This window comes from Empidonax traillii, unplaced genomic scaffold (genome assembly GCF_003031625.1).
Source record: "Empidonax traillii isolate 1590-97213 ecotype Southwest subspecies unplaced genomic scaffold, ASM303162v1 scaffold89:size1181294, whole genome shotgun sequence".
Lineage (NCBI taxonomy): Eukaryota > Metazoa > Chordata > Aves > Passeriformes > Tyrannidae > Empidonax > Empidonax traillii.
Window position 1 is genome coordinate 505,213 of NW_020955282.1, and position 13,407 is coordinate 518,619.

Below are 13,407 nucleotides of genomic sequence, written 5' to 3' on the forward strand. Positions count from 1 at the left end.
CATAGCCTTTTCATGCTTGAGATCAACCTAGAACATAATTCCTACTATATTTCTTCTTTGAGGAGGCTCATTTGAGATAGTTTATTCCATCACACTTGTTTGATCTGCATACTGCAACTACAGAAGGTAAGAGGGCTGGCTAATGCTGTCTGGTGCAGAGAAGTATCTCCAGAAAGTCAAGTAACTGCCCTGACCATTTGAGACAGGCCACTTGACAGCAGCTTAGTATGACAGGGTTCAGTCTGAGATTAAAACACTGTAGATGTCTACATACAGATCTGTACATCTGCAGGAGGAGTCTGAGCACCCTTCACAGTCAATGGGAATCAGGTAGCAGGGCTTTTGCAGAATTTCTGTACCCTGACTGCCCCATGTCTGCTCAGGGTTGAACTCAAGCATGCCCTTGGCTCCACTGTTGAAATTCAGTGAACTCCACCAACTACAACAGGGGCTCAGACACATCACATATTTGCAGTTACCATATGCAGTCTCCTAAAAGCCATGTGCCATAATTTTAGCCTGAAAAGCACTTCATGTTTCAAATTTAGACTAATGAACATGAATTATCCTGGAAAGAATAAAAGACAAATTAGATCCTCAAATAACTTTCCATCGCAACAAATTTCTTTTGTAGCTGACTCAGGTGGCATTGTCTCAACACTCCCAGATGGCACACATCACTAATAACTCTTAATTATCACTCAATATTGCAAGCAAATTGGAACTTACATTATCTGTCTTCACACTAATCTCTGCTTATTCTGATACACATGCATTAAAATTAATCAGATCATCCCACGTTTTAAATGGTGAACATAACAGAACTGAAGAACATCATTATAAAAATAAGAATGGAGACTTTACATCCTTTCCTTTGATGACAGTGGCAACTTACTCAGGGGACATTATTTATTATACATTAATTTCAGACTTCTTAGAAACCCCAAATATAATTATGCACCCCCAAAATTACATCCCTATAGCCCTTTCTTTGCCATCAAAAAAAAAAAATGCAAAAAATTCATAGAATCTGGCATCAGCAGATGTACAGGTTGTAGTGCTACTTAAAAGTATGATGCGGTACAGTTTTTCTCCATGTGACAAAGGACACACCACAACTGAAATGTTCTGAAACTGTTGTTGTCAGAAAAATAACAGGATTAAATGCCTAGTTAATCTCATTTTTCCCCTAACAAGAAAAAAAGATAAGAGTTAAGTGATTTTTCTTATCTGTGCATTTTCTACAGTTACTGGTTTAATTTTTAGTTTAAAAGTAAAATTTAAGAGTTTTGTGTTTGATGAAATGAATTGACTGTGAAATCCCAAAGTTGTCTGAGATTCTTGAGAACAAATTCAGCCACAGAAGAAAAGAGGTTTCCACTAATATCAGAAGTAACTATAAATCCCTTAACTCTACTGCCTCAAAATCCCAAAAGAAAATGCTTTGTAGAGTACTGGCACTGTTTCAACCTCCACTGTTACAACACAGTATATTCTTATACTAAAGAATGGAAAACTGAATCAGGGAAATCCAGATTGTTGCTTTAACTGATGACTTCCCATATTCACATTGGCCCCTTTAATGTCACAATAAATGTTGACATTTCTCCCCCAGAAAAAACAGGAACTCATAAAGCTATTTTGCAAATCTGTGTTCAAGAGTAATCAATTAAACCTCATGTGTTTTCTCCAACTAATCCCTGTTCTGATGCCTGAGGCTAATTTCATAAATATATTTCGTAAGAGTAAATAAAAACTTCAAAAATATAGATACTGCTTTTTCATATTTACTAATAACTGTTGTTTTGGTAATCAGGACAATGACTAACAGATATAGAAAAATAAATGCTTAAAACTGTCAATTTTTTTTAGCTTCCTAAAACATGCATTGTTCAAGAATTTTTTTTTTTTGAGCAACAGTGAACACAGTCCATACTACACTAGTATACATATATAGATGCATGTACTATACAAGTATATTACACGTTATAATTATTACATATGTATCTTATCTGTCTTGCATTTTATCCTATATCCATTAACGTATGCAAGAAGAGAAAAGGAAAGGAATAAAGTAGGAAACAAGAAAAAAATTATCTCAGAAATTTCACACAAACATAAAGAACCCATCCTTCAGGTCAGGCAGAGAGCTGTACATCAGGCTAGATGCCTGGAAGTCGAATGTATTTTTGTATTTAACACTCAGTCTTCACCATGCTCTGAAAACAAGAATCAAGGGCCTTCCACCGACCATAAAATCAGCATCATACACGTGCAGTAAAAGGTACGGCCTCAAGGTGGCTCTCATTACTCACTATTGGAAACTAGGACTCTGAAAATGAAATGAAGAATCTCGATTGACTTTGTTTTCGTAAAATTGTAACAAATATGTTTCACCTCCCAATTTTTTAGACATTTTTATTTCCTCACTAGGAAAATACTTTGAAGGTATTTTAAATTTGCTTTGTTCCTCAATATTATAAGCCCTTGTGTAAAGAACTCCAACAAGAGATTTCCATGCTCAGTCTATAACAGCATCATTTTCCTATAGTCACACATTTCTCCCAAAATCAAAGCCCTTTTGATGGTTAGAATTTACATATACATAACAGAAATAACTTACTGTTTCTGATTAAATTAGTGTTCAACTATTTATCAGTACTAGTTCTGTTGCATGATGAAAACTATGAAGTTTCTACCTAGAATATGAATTTGGATATGGACAGCATCTTACAGATCTTGATTTTTTCTGATATATTATTTATGTTCTTAATTATCACTTTATTTTTCCTTTTAAAGGCTTATTAATAGTTGTGAGTTTTGCTAGCAACCTTCCACCCATTTCTGTAGTCATTTTAGTTTCAAAAATATGTGTTTTCATATAATGTGTATTTTTCTCACAAGTGTGAAAATCTGAAATTTAAATAAACTGGACCATGTAGGAAAAACTAATAAATAGGGCTATGATGGTCAAATCCATAAATGTTACAGTAATCAGTAAATACTTGATTCTGAATTAATGAATCAAAGACTCGTTTAGCAGTCTGAAAATATAGGAGTCTCCCAGGACAATCATCTTGGATATTTTCCTTAGACAAGAGATCTTGGTGGTTACTTCAAGGAATATGCCCACAGGAATATGCTCACAGGAACAAAATCTAGAGAATACCTGAAAACAACTGTTAGAGCTGTTTTGAAATTGCAGGCCCATAGAGGGAGAAACTGGATATGTTTTCAATACTGCACTATGGTACAAACACTTCTTAACTAAGCTACAACTATTGAATCAAGAGCCCAGATAATAATTTCTGAGTGTAAAGGATCATTAAAAGAATTGTAAATAATACTAGTGAATCTATATGAGTGTTTTTAATCCCTGAATCACTGGGGCAAAATTCACATTTTCTTACTGCCTTAAGTTCCAGAAGCTTGCAGAAAATCCACATCTGCAAAAAGTTAAACACTGCACTGTGTTTTCTCTGTGAAACACTATTTTGTGCTGTATTAAGTTGTGTCCTTAGGGCTTACTCGAAAGCCAACAGTCTATTTTCCATTAGTTTTAGTATGTTTTCCAATGAGATCCTTCAACTGCAAACCAGCCAGGATGCTGTTGAATTATTCAGCAATACTACAGTTTAAATGAAAGCACAGAAATACAATATTAAAGCTTTCAAACACTTCAAATTTCTGATTGTTGTCCTTGATAAATATACAGAGCACAATACTCAAAAAAGAATCAAAGACTTTGCACTAGAATTCTACATTTGATTACAAAATTAATGCATATCAAAGCCAGAGGTAGCTGCGAAGAAAAAAAAAAGTGCAGTATTTTTTATCCTCATTTTCATGCAATGGCCTTTGATTCCTGAGCTGCTATTATTATTACTTTTAAAATTATTATTATTATTACTACTACAATTACTATTACTACTACTAAAACAAAGAGTTTAAAAAGGCTTTTGCAACGCTTTTGATAATCTAAAATCAAGAACCTCAGGTTTGCAATCCAGTACTTGGTTTTTAGCATTTGGTGAACACTTCTCAATATTTGAGAACTTCCAAATTTATAAGCCAATATTGAACTAACTTCCTACAGTTTTTGCCTGGAATACCTAGCACAATAATTACTAAACTAGAGGTTATAACCTTAAACACAGAAATAATGTTAGTTTTGAACATGGCAAATTCAAATTTCACCTCCTAGTGTTCGTACTCATAAATCATACAGAATCCCCTATAGAAAATGAGGTACCCATAATAGTTAGCAGAAATCAAAATGGCTTCTTAAAAAGTGCTGCTCAAGGTCATTATTCAAATAGATAACATATTTTTAAATTAGAATAGAAAATGTGTTTTTATAGAAGCTCTTAAATTTTCTTATTTGGAAAAAACCCCAGTATAATTCAAAAGAAAAAAGCATCAGAAACTCTGACGCTTTCAAGGTTGATGCATAAGATTTCAAAAGTGGAGGTTGAATTTACCAGCGAAAACTGAGCAGCAACCAGTAAACACTGCCCTGCAAAAAACCAAGACGCTGCAAACTCTTCTGCTCACGAGTATTTTGCTGGTGTGCAGGATAGATTATTCCAGGTCTTGTTGAGTTCAGGCAATCAGCAGTTGTACACATAACATCTTCCCCAAGGGAGCAACTACTATGTTAGCCCTATTTATTCTTCTTATTTTAAGATATTTATTGATTGTTAGGAAAGAATATCTTGATAATTTTTTTTAACTTATTTTTAGCTATGTAAACTTCATTTTGGTCTTAGTCCTGTTGTACCTATTGGAAATATGGACAATTTGCTTTTTATTTTAGAATTTTTGCTAAGCTTCATCAAAATTTTCTCATATTTAAGGAATTTGCTGGTCTATGTTGACATCTGTTTCAGTAACTCATATTTTCTCAATTTCTGCCTTATGACACTGAAAATATTCCCTAGAGAAGCTGAAACAACATATGCTCTTTTCTTCCAGAGGTGGCAAACCATCACAGTAAAGCAAAACTTATGTAATGACTATTTTCAGTAATGCTTCAAATATGATTCATTAAACATTTTTAAATGGTTGGGCAGATCAGAGATCTGAAAGAGGGTTACAAAAGATATTAACATTTTGATTTCTATCGCAAGGGACACGAAACATGAATGTGAAAAGCTTACTCATGAGGTACTGGGCAGGTTAGCAGTATGGGGTGCCCTGGCTGCATGAGCACCATCAGAAACATGACAACTCTACTATATGCTGACATTATTTGTTATTAAAGAGGCAACAAATATCTAAATATTTTATTGAAATTAAAATGGACCAATGGCTGATTAACTAATTGTTGACATAAATATAAATATAAAGATACCATAATGCCTATAATCACACAATAGTTTTAATACATATGTAATCTATAAAATAATCATAATTTAAGTTCCAGTAGTTTGACTGAAATAAAATATTTTAAAACCTTTCCTAACATCTCCTAACTATTCTAATTATCAAAAGAAAAAACTATTCTTCCACAAAGAGAGGATGCTGTTGCAAAGTTTTACTTGTCTAATTAGAACTGTTTTAAATGCGAACTATATCAAGAAATATAAAATTCTAAGCCAAAAAACTTTAAAATCTGAAAGTCTTGTGCAATTTTTTTGGAAAAGTTTGCAGGCCATATGTATATCATTTGCAAATATGTCAAAACAGGATCTGTCCTGCTTGTCTATTGTTGTTTTTCTAGTCTTCCTTACAGGTTAGGAATTATTTTACCCAACAAAAGTCTGAAGCTGAATAAAACCATGCCTTGAAATTCATTCCAATTCATCCCACACATTCGGTGTCCAAATGTTATAGAAATATCACCCTCGTTCTTAACATTCTCTTAATATCCTGTTCTAGAGAATGCATAAGAAGTGTTAAGGCTTCTCCATTTGGAGTATGGTAAACACTAGGACATAGGACTCCTCTGTTTTTTAGAATTTCTTAAAATATGTAGGGCATATATTACATATGACTTGTTTGGGGAAGAAACCTGTTCTGCTGGTTCCACAGACTGGAGAGCATAAACCAAAACTTGCTTTTTATTCAAGATGGTTAACCCCTTCAGTAAAGTTAATATTTGATACGAAGAAAATATCCTAGGCAAAAACTTACTCCAGTATCAGTGCTTTTCAGTATGTCTTATCTGAGTACTAAAACTGAACCAGTTTAAGACCTTGTTCTATCAAAAGCCTAACAATTTTCTTGCAATTTCATATAAATAAAATACCAAGTTCTAGAAGTTTAGAAATTTTCCATTTTTAAGCTTTATTGGATAAAATGAATTCTTTAACTACTTGTACTGGCATTGACCAGAGATGGAGGTCTGTTTGGTGGGATGGGGATGGTGAATGTTAAGTTTTCTAAGAACTCATAGTTGAGCACTGAAATTCATAAATCTCCCAACACTGCTGTCTTCTTATCTGCACTCTTACAGCAGCTTCTCAGAAGCCATACACTTCCAATTTTGCCTTCCACATTTTAAGCAGTTTTATTTTTGTTCCATAATACATTATTTTCATTCCACAATATAAACTTCATTTTTTCCCCTACCAGTTTTCATAATAGTTCATGCCCAGCTTGTGTATACTCTAGACTTGTCAAAAACATGATGCTCTTAGTCTAGTTCCCACTAACATAATACATAATTTCTAGTTCTAATTCTGGTATTTTGCTCAAAGGAGCCAAAAATTACTAACATGTTACATGTACAAAGATGTACTCAAATACACATTTATATGAAATTCATAGTTGTGGGATCAAAAGAATACTGATTCTCAGATTTATTTTTTTTTTAATATTCTATAATCAGTTTCTGCTAGTTTTGATGCAATAAAAAGAGGTTTCTGAAATAACTGAGTTGTTCAAAAGAGATTTGGCAGATTTAGGCAAAATTACAATTTTATTTTGATAAAGGTAATATGCAGTGGTATCTCTACATTCTAAAGCATAGCAGTTTGTGATTTTACACAATAACAATGCTTTTCTTCGTGACAATGTTTTCCAACAAGCAGGGATTCTTCTGATTCTTGGCTGACTTTTGAAATTCCATTTCAAAGGATCTTAAGATGAATTCAAACCAACCAGAAGATAAAACTAATGTTGCAGATGCTGAGGCTCCTATATTTTCTGGGTTCCTAACTACGGAGAAGCGTTGATAACATAAAAGACATAGAGGAAATGCTAAAAACCAGAGAGTGACTATTTAAGTAATTCAACTTAGACTGGAAAAAGAAATAAATATTCGGCAGTGCTCTAGCAAAAATCTGCACATCTTTCTGAAAGTATGCTTAATTACTTTTTAATTTGTTTTGTTTTCTCCAAAGCACCTCTGGCTCTCAGTATGTGGAATTCATGGAATGTGGACCAAATTTAAATCACTCTCTCTTTATAGTTGATTCTAATTACTTATTTAAAATTCTTAAAAGTGTGTGCTCATTTTACTTATTATTTAACAAATCGTTTTTATTAGATGTCATTGCCAGTTTCAGTGCAAAACTGCTTCTGTCCAGTTCTGATCTACTCTAAATCTTGTGCAAATAAATTAAAGGAATAGTTCAAAAGCCCAAGCAAATTTGCCGAAATAATGGTATTTAGGGGAGTTCGAAGTGGAAAGTGGAGGACAACTGAAATAGTGGACATAGATAGCTAAACAATTCCATCAAACCATAATCAAACTAAACTCCGTTTGGAAAGCTTTCTTATTTTGAAAATAAATGAAAAAAATTTGAATCAAAATTTAATATTTTTCTCCATCTGTTAAGAAAATTATGTTTTCTAAATGAAAAAAACATCTAAATGTACCTTGGGGAATTTATTTACTTGCACTTATTCTGATCATGTTTTTAAAGAGACAGTGTGAAACAGTTTGCAATACTGCAGTAATGTTTTCCATCACAGTAGGTGTTTATGAAAATGTATTTTTCAATTATAATGGGTCGAAAACTTAAATTTTATAAAAATTTGACAGTCGAAAGGTGTCCCATGCATTTATTTTTTTACAGTAATAAAAAAATAAATTTACATGAATCCTCGGAGAGCAAAAGGAACATGGTCAACTAACAGTGCTATTCTGAAGGAAAAACTTCACGTAATCCCAGAAGAAAGCATATATTTTTATTCTACAGGATAACTGTGAACTACAGGTTTTGTTCTGAATTTTATTTCAGTAAAGACAACTACAAAGGGTGCTCTCTGATGGCCTAAGTCTTTAAAGCAATCATCAACCGCTTAAAAAAAACAACGCACTACATCCTTCATTTGCAAACCCAAAGAATAGCACTTAAGAGAATTCTAAGTCAAGTGTGATGCAAGAGAAAACCTAAAATCAAGTATTGGAACTTGCAAAATTTTACTCTCTTTAATTACTGTAAAAGAAACCAAATATAGTTTCTAACAGAATGCCAGTCACTGAACAGCATCAAGCCTGCTGGAGAACAACGTAATTACCATGAAATACAAAGATCAACAAGCAGCATCGACTGTCAGTGTACAATGCAGAAATGCCACAAATTCTTATTAACTTTTCAATCATTACTCTTCATTACTAATAACTACTGTAGCTACACTATTTTGTGGCATAAGGATTCCTAAGTACATAGGATCTCTTTAAACAGTATTTTCTAGTCAGCGTATGGTTTCCATACTAAGCCATTTAAATTGCATATGATCAGAATCATTTGTCAGTATGGTTTGGTGCATCTTAAAAAGGAAAGGTGCCTGAAAAATATCATTATCGTCTACAGGCTCACTGAGAACATGTTGCACAAGATTACACACTGCAGCCAAGAACAAATTGGCACATTTTGGAAAAAGAAGTAAGACTAGGGGTCAGCAGTAAATTAAGTATTTGGGGTTTTTTGTTCATTTGTTTTTTTCGCCTGGGACAATCCCTATGGATTGAAAGCAGCTGAAAACAGGCTGAGCCAACCAAGCTCTTTGGGGAAGGGCTGGAAAAGAGCTAGGGCAAAGAGCACTTATGCTGACCTTAATATTATCTTATAATCTTTTCTTGCTGGCCTTTGAAATTGCAGGCCTTTGAACCAGTTAAATATAGAACGAAATGAGGAAAATGGAGCTTTATCCTCTCAACATGCCTCACATATTTTTAATATACATCTGAACTTCTTGACATGAAAACAAGCACTGGCAAAAATCAAAAGTGGGCTGTGCTGCTGAAGTGGAAAGAGTGCAGTCCTGTTCCCCAGAGCTGTGAATATAAAAACAATCATACTGGTTTTGTTTTTGCTTTTCCCTTCCAAATGTTTTTTAAGTTTGAAATTTTTTTCTTCATTATCGGTGTAGTTATTCAATATCCACGTATACGTTATATAATAAATGAGATTTCAAGCTGAAATCCTCTTATCCAGGGAAGCTATTGATTAATAACTACTGGGAAAAGACATGGTGAGCTTTTCCTTTTTGATCTGGGTTACATCTTAAAAATATTCTCACAGCTCACTGAAGGAAAAAAGAATGTTGCATGGTTTTTCTGTCTTAGTGTCCAGAATGAAGTTCAGTTTTCAGGAAAGACAATGAGATTACAAATGCTTACATAAGAAATAGTTAAGAATGTGAAGGAAAAAAGCAAAAAGTACTCTTAATATATTCACTTCTTTGTGTTTAAATCAGTTAGTTTTACAGTAATATCAACATGTATGCCAATAAATGTTACAATCATAAACACATATGCTGCTACTGACTGTGCAAACCTCTATGACTGCAGAATCAACCAAATAGTTTGTCAGAACTACTCATTACAGGAAGCAATGACTGACATAAAGGAACCTCTATTAGCCTAATATTCTGTCCATATCCCAGAGAGAATGAAGTTTCCGTGTATTTTGATTGGTCGTAAGAAAAAGAGTCTAAGATTCTTTTAAACAATACAACTTTGAATTTATAAAAATTATTTACCTTAAGGTCTGAATTTACTGAATGCAAATACTGCACTACCTTGCAGAAGACTGTGGTCTCATTTAAGGAGAGAAGCTTAATCATATTAAAAATATGATAACAGTTTCAAATGATCTGACTAAGCATATTTAGTATTTAATAGAAAATTTTGTCAACAATGAAAGGGGATGCTATAGGGAATACATTATCCCAGAGTTTATCAGAGCATTTCTATGGAGGATTAGTATGAAAAGGCATTACATATTATATTTACAGTAGTGCAATCCATTACCGATTTTAACCTGAATAACTCTCTGAATTGCTGTAAAGTTGTGTACAGAAGCATAAAATGTCTTTTAGTAGTTCCTAGAAGAAAAACATCAGCACCCCTGTCAGCTGTATTTGCAACCTCAGAGATCATTCCAGAAGAAAGTTTGCTAACCTATTTTGCTTCTAGGAGACCCATAACTAATGCAGTGCAGCTTCTGGAAGTAGAAAAAATATTCATGAGGCAGCTTTCCAGTGATAAACAGGATGAAACTAAGCATTGTTGCATATCAAGTTGATGCTTATGATAGATAAAACAGAATATGCAATCAAGCCCACATATTAGGGGGGAAAAAGTCCATTTTATTTTTCACAGGATAGCAGAAGACTGTTACTTGTTACCCCTGTGCTGTAACTATCAGAGCCTGAGAAGCAACACAAATGAAATCCTTGGACCAGAGACTGATTTTCAGAAACACAGTTGATAACAGAATTAAATCTATACCACACATTTTAAACTTTCTGATTCATAATAAAAACACTAGAAAATTCCTGTAGACTGTAAATAATAAAGAGGAGTACATAGTGCTTCAAACTGAAAACAGAACTACAAACCTAAAGCCGTGCAAATACAATTTCTAGACTGACATGTAAAAAAGTAACTATCATAATAGAAATATACATCAAATTTTATCTGTTTTCCCCTTCTTAAAGATCAGGAAAAGCAAAAGCAAAAAGAAACTATTTATTCTTTCTGTCAACTTTTTATTTCATTTTACAATAGTTAACACTTAATTCTAACATACAGGAATACTGCTAAAAAAACCCTGAAGGCAACATTTTGCTATTGTTCACATTACAACTCTGCGTAAATAGGCCTCCCCAAAACCTAAGTGCCCATCTAAATAACAATGCTAAATTTCACAGGTCAGGATTCATTAAAACATTAGAATCACTCTATACAAAACATATTTTTCTTTAATCTGTCAGTTATTAGGACCACATCTTATCATGAATTTTATCTCTTGCCTTTAAGTTGCACTACTGAATGAAATACACCATGAAAGAAATACAGGGAGCTTCATTCCATTCTCTGAGAGATAATTAGCAACCATTATTCAAAACTGAAAAAAAAATGGAGCAATTATAAAACAAATAGGAAACTTCAATATATGTTTGGCATTTAATATAGCCTAATGTATTTGAATACATATCCTCATTTGATTTTTACAGGTTTTTTAATGACATATCAAATATTAGATATTTTATTAGTAAAACAAAAATAAAATGAGGATTGCTCTGAAATAATTAAATGTCAAGCAAATGATTACACATTAAATATTTGATGAATGCTCTCTAAAAATTAATTTCTAATACTTTAAAAATGTTTGACAGATAATTAAGAGGATTAGTAAAATTGCTTTCACATTTTAAGGTTGATAAAGAATACAATGCTTTTAACTATTCTATTTTTTTAGTTTGTCCTGTGAAGTAGCCTTTGTTTCCACTCACTGTGTCTAGACTAGAACATCCATGATTTGGGAATTACTTATTCTTGCAAGTCATACACTGGATTTCAGGTGATTCTAAACATGTTATTCATCCATTACAGTGAACACTGCATACAGAATACAAAACAAGGATTGTATTACATTATCAAGATTATTCTCTACCAGGTATTGCTAAATGAATTGTCAAATGAAAAGGTAACACTGAATGGCCCATAGTCTGATAATTTTGGGAATGGTGCCAATAAACATCATTTTATACAAGATAGCTCTTGTCAGACAAACATGATATTATCATTATAAAGTTTAAATTAATCACTCTGCATCACACAGCATTGATATAATACAGTTAGACATCTGACAGAAATTTCATTTATATGATAGGCGTTGGGAATTTAGTACTATATAAAATGAATTTCATTTATTAAGGAGATTAAAATCATGCAATGATGATCCAAGAAATTAATTGTATATAGAAACACTGACATGACAGAACGTCAACGAGTTTCTTCAGAGATCCAGTTTGACCCACGATATTTCATATTTGTACTAGTGATCAAAAATTTAAAATACGATCATGCTGATTAAAGTTACAGTTTGGAAATCAGAAGCACTCTGAAGGAATGGTAAATGCAAAGCCTTCTTGCCCTCAAACAGATCAACATTCCTGCCCAACTTGGCATTGTCTGCAAACCAGGCTGTGTCAGGAAGTTATCTTCCACACATTCCAGGAATCTCCTAGACTGTGCTGTATTTCCAGTACACATATGGTAAGTTAAAGTCCCCCATGAGAGCAAGGGTTAGCAATTGTGAGACTTCTCCCAGCGGCTTATAGAATATTTCCTCTGCTTCTTCATCCTGGTTGAGGGGTTCCCATCAGGGTATCTACCCTGCTGGCCCCCCTCTTGATTCTCACCCACAGACACTCAATTCAACACTCAATAGTAACTGTCATTAAACTCTGTAAGTATCTTCTAAAGCAAAGTCAACTTTTCTACAGTCTTTCTCACAGATCAACATTTGGAACTACAAACCTCAAACAATACAAAATTTGGGTTAGAACCAATGCCAGAAGGTGACAGAAAAAAAGAAAAGGGAAATTTTCGGTTTTCTTCAGTATTCCCTAGATTCTATTGTGATGCATAAATACCCTTAGAAAAAAGTTATTTCAGATATGCAGTTAGCCAACCTATAGGTCATATTATCTACCACTCTTAATTTGAGCTATAAATGCTACCTTAAATGACTACCTAACCACAGGAAGCAACAACTGGTATTCCTAATAGGTTTAGAACATTCCTCAGTGACAGTTTTGTGCTTTCCATAAACATAAGAGTATGTTTTCTAATTCATTTAATCCCAGAATGAAAAGTAAAACTAAAAACACAGGAGCAGTTTTCACTGGCATACACAGTGAGTTGGATGAATATTTATTTGACAGATACCTCACATAATACGCACTGCTGAACTAAGTATATAATTTTTCTTAACTTTAGCAATAATTTTGACTGTCTAAATAAGTACTGGTATTTTCAGTAGCCTATTTTTTCCCTTTTATTAACATTAAAAACCTAATATTTTTAATAAACAAAGAGTTCTAGAATTTTTTTTTAAAGAAATCTAATGAAAAAAAGTTCAGCATTAATTATCAGTGTCATAGTAGAAACATGGGGTATTCAGGTTCTTGGTTTGATGTTATTTTTATAATGCTGCAGAT

At 33.1% G+C, this 13,407-nt stretch overlaps 1 protein-coding gene across 1 annotated transcript in view; it reads right to left on the reverse strand.

The window, feature by feature from the left end:
* Positions 1–13,407, reverse strand: part of ASCC3 (activating signal cointegrator 1 complex subunit 3) — a 255,756-nt gene that overhangs the window by 112,247 nt on the left and 130,102 nt on the right. The window lies entirely within an intron of this gene.